Source organism: Pinus tabuliformis, chromosome 1_2 (genome assembly GCF_031772625.1).
Source record: "Pinus tabuliformis cultivar Carrire ecotype Pingquan chromosome 1_2, CPIR1, whole genome shotgun sequence".
NCBI classification, from domain to species: Eukaryota; Viridiplantae; Streptophyta; class Pinopsida; order Pinales; family Pinaceae; genus Pinus; species Pinus tabuliformis.
In genome coordinates, this window is record NC_142298.1 from 423,006,335 (window position 1) to 423,014,717 (window position 8,383).

An 8,383-nucleotide genomic window follows, 5' to 3' on the forward strand; every position below is an offset into this window, starting at 1 on the left:
ACCAATATTCACAAGCATATTCCATATCTAACCATGATTATATCTTGTTACAATATTTACTATGTATAACAAGTATTATATAGAATCTTTCACTTACATTTGGAATTATTTTCATTGCTTCTTTCATTTTTATCTCCTATGATAATGCTCGTGTCTGTGGTGATGTTGAATTGACGTTATCTAATATGGGGGTGGGGATGGGGGGGGGGACAAAGGACATGAACAAAGGTCTACAACCTCCCTTCATCAATCCTTCCATCTGGGTGGATCCTTCGGGGGTGTCATCTATATATCAATCCCTGCCTAGATTGAGTATTGAATCATCCGTTATGGTTTCGTCCACTCCATTAAATCTTCAATCTTCCTTGATTTATGCTTCGTCTTGTGAATTTATAGTTCCCTCATTTGGTCCTAATTTTCTGGTTATCCACTTTGGGTCTTTGTCGGAGGACACATATCGTACCAATTCCATTGGTTATGGGCTCGCCATCTTGGGTCATAATTCAGCTGGACATTGAGGCCCTAACGGTGCATTCGACTGTCATTTCTTCAGGGGGGGTCATTATTAGCCCTGAATCAAGGAAAAATGTCACTATCCACCACTAGAGGAGGGGAAAATAGAAACAATCGTCCCTTGGGGCTCCACTTTTTACAGGGTTGTTTTCATATTCGATGAATGCTCCGAGGATGCACTACCTATTCCTCATTATCACTATGATGCTCGGGCTCTTAGAGACGTTATGGCCGCTATCAGACCTTCGTTATGAAGGTCTTATCCATTAATATCAGGGGCCTGGGGAATGATAAAAAATAGGTCTCCCTTAGGCATTTGTTTAGGACTCATTTTCCTTCGATCATCCTCATCCAGGAGATGTTGTTGTCACGGGCAAAGGCTTGATCCTATATTTTGAAGATGTGTTTGGGGTGGAATTTTTGTGCTATTGATGCTCTGGGTCAGTCTGTGGGTTTGGCCACTTTATGGGATCTTAGGGTGGTTAACTTCATGGATTTTAAATACTTTGAAGGGATTTTTCTATCTGGAATTTTTCGTGGCTCCAAATTTTGATTTCATTTGTTAAACACATATTCTCCATATGATTCTAAGCTAGCATTCTAGGATCGTTTGGACATAAGCGACTTATTGATGATTGGATCCCTAATACTGGTAGGTTATTTAAACTTGACTTTAACTTCTCAGGAAATGTGGGGTTCTAAATGAAAAATGGATCATCTGAATGAATATTTCACAGGGCTCTTCGTGGCTAATCATTTGGTGGATATATTTCCATCTCCCATTGTCCCTACTTGGAGGAACAATCGCATGGGTTCAAAGGGGATTGCTAAGAGGTTAGATAGATTTTTGGTGTATGAGAAGTTTTTGGAGTGCATGAGGTCAATGTGCTCATGGGTTTCCCCAGAGAGGTTGTCAAACCACTCTCCAATTATTCTTCAATGGCATAGTGATATTGTTCTCAAGGGATATCCTTTCAAATTTAACCATAATTGGTTAAAGGATCAATACTTTGCACATATGGTTCGTGATTTCTGGGCGTAGGAGATGCTCCATGTTGAGTCATCGATTATGGAACGTGTCTACAACAAAGGAGTCGCATTAAATAAAAAGGTGAGGCATTGGATTGGTGACAAGAAACATAGGAATTTAAAGGAATTAAAAGAGATTGGCCAGAAATTAGCTTCTATGAACGACCCATCCAATCTAGATTACTTCTCTAAGTCTTGGAAACAATTGGATATGGATCTAGAGGGGAAAGAGAGACACATTCTAAACCAATAGGAAGTGGAGTGGAGATTGAAGAGTAGGGCCATTTGTATAGTAGAAGGCGATAGAAATACAAAAAAAAAAATTCATAGATTTGCCTCTTAGTGTCAAAGAAATAATTCCATTTGGGAGTTGGTGGGAGAAGATGGTCATTCGATATCCACTTTGAATGATCTTCATGAAGAAGCTATTTGTTTCTATGGGAATTTATATCGAGAGCAAGAGGGGGTCGACATTGATAATCAAATAGAGATATTAAAATCTTATCCAAACATGTTTGATGGGGATGCTAATGATATTACGGAAAAGGTAATTTCTATATCAGAACTGTTGGTGGTCTTAAAATGCCTAGCTAGGGAAAAGAGTCATAAGCCCAATGGATGGCCAGTGGAGTTCTTCCTTCACTTCTTTAATTCTATGGGTAAGGACCTCCTTATGTTAGTGGAAGAATAAAAAATTTCTTGCAAGATACAAGGGCTATAAACTCCACTTTCATAACATTGATTTCTAAAGTAGCTCTGGCTACATCCTTCAGGGACTATAGGCCAATTTCCTATGTAATCTTATTTGCAAAATGATTTTGAAGACTATTGCTTTGCAGATGAAGGATACTCTCTCAAAATTTATCTCTTCTGAGAAATTTGGCTTTTTGAAAAATCACCAAACACAAGACACAATGGAAATCACACTTGAAACCCTGCACACTATAAAGCCAAGGAAGAATAACATTATTTTGTTAAAAGTGGATATGATAAAACCCTGTGATTGTATTGATTGGTGGTCCTTGAGGTTAATCCTACACAATATTGGTCTTTCGGTGGAGTTCGTGGATTGGATTATGGGTTATATTACATCTATAAAATTTGTTGTATTGATTAATGGGGTTCCATCTCCATTCTTTATGGCTTCTAGAGGCCTTTGTCAAGGATGCTCCTTTTCCCCACTTCTATTTCTATTGGTTATTGATGGGTGAGCCTTATGGTCAAGGATGCCCACCATAGGGGCTCTTTCCAGGGGGTGCAGATCACTAAAAATTATTCCATTACCAACTTGATGTTTATGGATGATCTATTATTTATGGGTAACACTTTTGTTTGGGAATGACAAAATCTTCACCAGATTATCTCTAAGTGTGGTCATGCTTCTGGGCTTTATATGAACCATTTAAAATCCATTCTAATAGATGCTTCTTTTGACACTGTCTTTGTTGTTTCTATCACTGACATCTTTGAGGTCAAGTCTATTCCCATGGACATCGGTTTTAAATATTTGGGCTTCCATCTTAAACCCAACAAGTATGACATTAAAGATTGGGATTGGATGTTATGTAAATTCGATCGCAAACTCTTTAATAGGTCTTCCAAGTGATCGTCACTAGGTGGTAGGTTGATTTTGGTCTAGTCGGCACTTTAGAGCATTGTTATTTATTGAAAGCATTTATATATGTTGCCACACAACATCATAAATAGAATCAAATCTATCATTTCCAACATTATATGGGCAAGATCTGGGAGTGAAAAAAAAATCCATACGGCTAGTTTGGATGATATCTTTGTGGATAAATATTATGGCAGTTGGGGCATCCTCCATATCAAAAAATTTAATTGGGCTCTAGGGGTTAAGAGCCTTTGGCGTGCCATATGTGGTTCAGGTATTTGGTGGTCCATTGTTAAGGAAAAATACCTTAAAAATTCAATGATATCTACGTGGATTAAGGATGGGATAAGGGTCACTTGCATGTCATCTTACATTTGGTGAGGTTTGATGAAGATCAAACATTGGATGATAGGCAATATTAGATGATATATTGGGTCGAGTTCATAGGTTAGATCTAATTTGTGGTTTCATGGGGGATCACACATTGCCTATCTTGCTCTTTAGACATTTACATAATTCGGGCATTTACCTTTTGAATCAAATCATGTTGGCACAAGATCCAGTTATGCCATGTCGAACATGGCTCAACGCGTGGGATTTGGGATTTTTGATCATCTAGCAATGTGTTGGGACAGTTACCTCAAAAACCTTGCAATGAATAGTATATTCCTCAAGGATAAGACAAATCTTTTTACATGGGATTATAGGTTGGTGCAAGGTGTGGTTACTGTAAAGGAGCTTTATAATACATTGCATAACCCCAAAAAGTTTCTATTGAGTAGGAATGGTTTACAAAACTTTCGTATTGGAAGATCCCTCTCAAGATTATATGTTTGGAAGAAACAAATTTCTAACTTGGGACAATTTATGTTGCCATGGATTTAGTGGTTCGGGTTGGTGCATTTTATGTAAGGATTCCCTAGAGGATGTGACCCACCTTTTGCTCAATTGTCCAGTGGCGACTTCTATTTGGAGATCTGTTGTGCACATATTGAAGATTAATGTGAATATAGTTTCCCTCTTCAATGAGTCTGGTCCTTGAGAGGGTAAGACTGCGAGGATGTGCATCACACTGGTTGACATTTGGAGTCACTACCCGGTGGGGTTTTTCGACGGGGCTTCATACTTGAACAAATGTGGGAGTGGTGCATTTATTGTTCTTAGTCTTGGACGTTTCTACCATTTCAGTTGGTTTAGTGGGATGGGAACCAACATGAGGGTGGAGATCATAACACTCTGGGGAGTTTTATATTGTGCTAACTAGTTATATATTAAGGTGTTGGATGTTTTTGGTGATTCAAAAGCGGTCATTCAATGGGCTCCGAATGAGACATCATTAAATCCTCACATGCTTTCTTTCTTGATGCTCAAGATTAAAAATTTGATTGGAATTTTTGATAGACTGTCATTTGCTCATATATTCCAGGAACAAAATGGGATTACATATACTTTATCAAAAGTTATCATTTGCTCATATATTCCAGAAACAAAATGGGATCACATATACTTTATCAAAAATCAGTATGTATCATCAATTTGGAGAGATCAACTATAATCCATATTTCAACAACAACTATCTTGAATCTAGGAAAATTTACTATACTTGACATAGTGAGGGGTCATTCTCTTTTTGGTACTTTTTAAATAGATGTAATATTGCTTAATATATGCTAGGGTTATATGTGGATGGTTTATTAAACGACTATGATTCTATGTTAGGATTATTTTTGTTAAATCCCTATGAGATGTTATGAGTCATTCTGTTTAACTTGAGCTATGCTTGAGTAGGATTATTTTTGTTAGATCCCCTACGAGATGTATGAGTCATCGTGTTTAACTTCAGCTAAGGTGGACGATAGATGTATGAAGGAAGGAATTTTCTGAAATATGTAAACAGTTTCTTTAATAAAAAGTCTGTTGTTTTTTTCGTACTGAAACAAAAACATAAAAATGTTTTGTTAGCTACATGGTGGTGGACACTCGTACTGATATAATTTGGATTTAGTGCTTGCCATGCACAAACTGCTATGGCCAGACTGATCCCTTATTCAACCGTGCACCTTCATCGACATACAGAAAGGTTCCCTGTGCAAGAAACTGGATATCAATGGTTGCAGAAACAACAGGTATTGCGAATACCAAGTCTCCTACGGAGATGGGTATTTCACAGTGGGCGATTTCTCCACAGAGACTCGCACATTCAGAGGGCAAGTGATCAGAAGAGGCGCTGGGCTGTGGCCATGATAACGAAGGGCTGTTGGAGCTACAGGGCTTCTGGGTCTGGGCCGAGGGACACTCTTGTTTCCATCTCAGACAGGGGCACAGTTCAGCAAACGATTTTCTTACTGTTTAGTCGACAGGAGCGCGTCTGGAACCTCTAGTTCCCTAATTTTTGGTGCAGCTGCAGTGCAATTCTTACACTGCTGCTGAGCAACCCAAAGCTGGTGGGCATAATCGTCGGTGGGAAGAGGCTCACCTCCATTCCTGCCTTTGTGTTCAGGATGGATGCTACTGGCAATGGCATAGTTATTATTGATCCTGGAACCTCTGTGGCTCGTTTAGTTGAGTCTGCTTATACTGCAATGAGGGATGCTTTCAGGGATGGGACTTGGAACCTGAAATCTGCAGGTGGGTTTTCTCTGTATGATACCTGCTATGATTTATCAGGGCTGAAAACTGTGAAAGTCCCCGCTGTGGTCGTTCATTTCCATGGCTGAGCCGATGTCTCACTGTGTGCTACTAACTATCTCATTCCTGTGGATAGTTTTGCAATTTTCTCCATTATTGGCAACATCCAGCAGTAAGGGTATCGTGTAGTGTTTGACAGTCTGATAAATCATGTGCGATTTAAAGCTGGTTAATGCCTTGCCTAGGAGAGCTATTTTATTTGATTTTGAGTTTTACGTGTATGGTCTGCCTAACTTAATTTTCTCATATACCATCCCCTGCTATTGTTCTTGCTGTCATTGAAAATGTCATTTGGGTGTTATCCAAATGTATGGAATCTCCATGCCTATCTTTTTTAGGTTGTAATGTTTTCATATGAATATGAATCAAACTATTTTGTCATTCCAAATGCAGAGACTGTTATCTGCTCTCCCTTTTCCCATTGCTTTAAGTTATGGATCCACAAACCTGCTGCAAATTTATTCGGTTAAAATAGCAAAATGCAGGATTCTCATAAATGGCAGTCATCTATTTTCACTGTTTAGAGATAAAATGGTTTTTTCCCCATTTTGTTTCTCAGAAATGGCAGTCTTCTATTTCCTCAGTGATAAAATACTAATGTTTTTTTATTGTTGGTTGTAATATTATATGTTTTCGCTCAGGCTAAGTTATACATCCACATGGCTCAACCAATTGTTGCTCTACGAAAATAGCAAAATCCGAAAGCCTGATGGCAGGAATCTTCTATTTACGCTATTTGGATTTGAAATATGTTTGTGTCTTATACTTAGTTTGTTATAATATTAATTGTTTGAGTATTCTAAATATATTTGTCTAAAGTTTTTTATTTCAACTTAAAGTGAATGAGGATTTGTTGACTTTTTATTTTTAATTGAGGGCCTATATTGATTCTCAAGGGAATATGCCCAGCGTATGTTTAGTCTTAATGCTTATCAACTGCTGTAGTGTATTACAGAGTTTGTTAGGTTGCATTGACTTTTAATAAATTTAAGCAATTAGAGTCCTGCCATGTGACCTCCCACCCATAAGTTCTTCCATGATAGGTTCCTCATTACTATTTATAACATTCATTTATATATAAGCAAATTTTATTAGAAAAATGGTCCATTTCACAATAAGATGTGTAATTCTTTTTTTTCTTAAGTTAAAGTTGACCCATAACCTTTTTATACTTGATTAATTAGGTAAATGTGTGCATTGGTAATGTATTCATCATGTTGCAATAGTTTTTTTGGTTATATTTATAAAGCTTTCCGCTATGTCAACCACATTAATATTTTTCATGTGGTTGTACTAGTTTAGTTATTGAATGTATAATTTAAATGTGTTTTGTTGTTATTGTTGTTGAATCCTGACAATTTAAATGTTCTTTAAATTTTTCAGAATATTGAATCTATTTATATATTCAAAAATACACATTTTCACCCATCATTAAAATTGTTTGAGTTGTAAATTTCATATGTTAAATATGTATTATTTGTATTATTTGATTTCTTAAATTTACCCAATTTGAACGTCTAATATATTTTAGTTGTTGAATTTGTAAAATTCAAATGTTCTCTAAATTTTTCAAAACGTTGAATGTATTTATATATTGTTGGACAACTAATCCTCAGGGTTAATGATGGGTTAGTTTGGGTAGTTATTGGAGTCCAAGAAGACTCGGGAACTAATTCAACTATTTCCTATATGTATTTATATGTACATCATGTACATAATTCTTTGAGATTAATTAATATAAGTTTGATTTGGTTTCTAGTTTCGTGTGTCTTACCGTGGTATCAAAAGCAGGTAGTTCATCGACCTGTTAATTGAATTGTACCACTAGTTTTGTGGTAATCCAAAGCATTGAGCAGGAGAAGGAATTTAAGTAAAGTGGAGTGGTTGGAGCGTAGAAGTGAGAATGCTTGAACGAAGGATGAGTCAAAAGATTTGACATCTCAATAAAGTAAGTCTTTTCACCATCGACGTATATATATTAGTACTTGTGTCGGGTTCTCCCGACATGCTTTCTAAATACTAGAATCTGTCGTATTCAATTATTCAACCTGGAGATTTGATTTTGTTGTTGCACTGCACTATTGTAATGAGAGAATTAAAAAAAAAAAAGGAAAATGTTCAGAATTTATTTCTGGAGATTTTATCGGAATTGAAGGATTGAAGACACTCTCTATTCTATATTTGAAAACGTAGTGCATATGGTGGTGACAAAATCCAGTGATTTCCTTATGCTCCATGGTCAAGTGTTTGGGGAGAGAAAGTCATATACTTTAAGATGTTTCGTTGCCCCTCGTCTATGTAATTAGCGCTAAAACTAATGTGTTAAAAATTTGTCATAACATGTTGTGTATGAGAAGATTGGTCTGCTATAAGTTCATATGGTGAGATCTCCCTCTAAAGTCTGGTCACATGCTAGTTTTCGCGGGAACCGGGTCGCATGATTTTCATCTCCTTGCATATCAATAAACTCTGTTAATGTTCGTTGAATCTTGAATTAATATTGAATCTTGATTACATTCTTCTGAGAACAAAAGTCGT

At 36.8% G+C, this 8,383-nt stretch overlaps 1 pseudogene; it reads left to right on the forward strand.

The window, feature by feature from the left end:
• Positions 1-5,123: 5,123 nt before the first annotated feature.
• On the forward strand, positions 5,124-5,961 carry LOC149206155 (aspartyl protease family protein 2 pseudogene; annotated as a pseudogene).
• Positions 5,962-8,383: the final 2,422 nt, after the last annotated feature.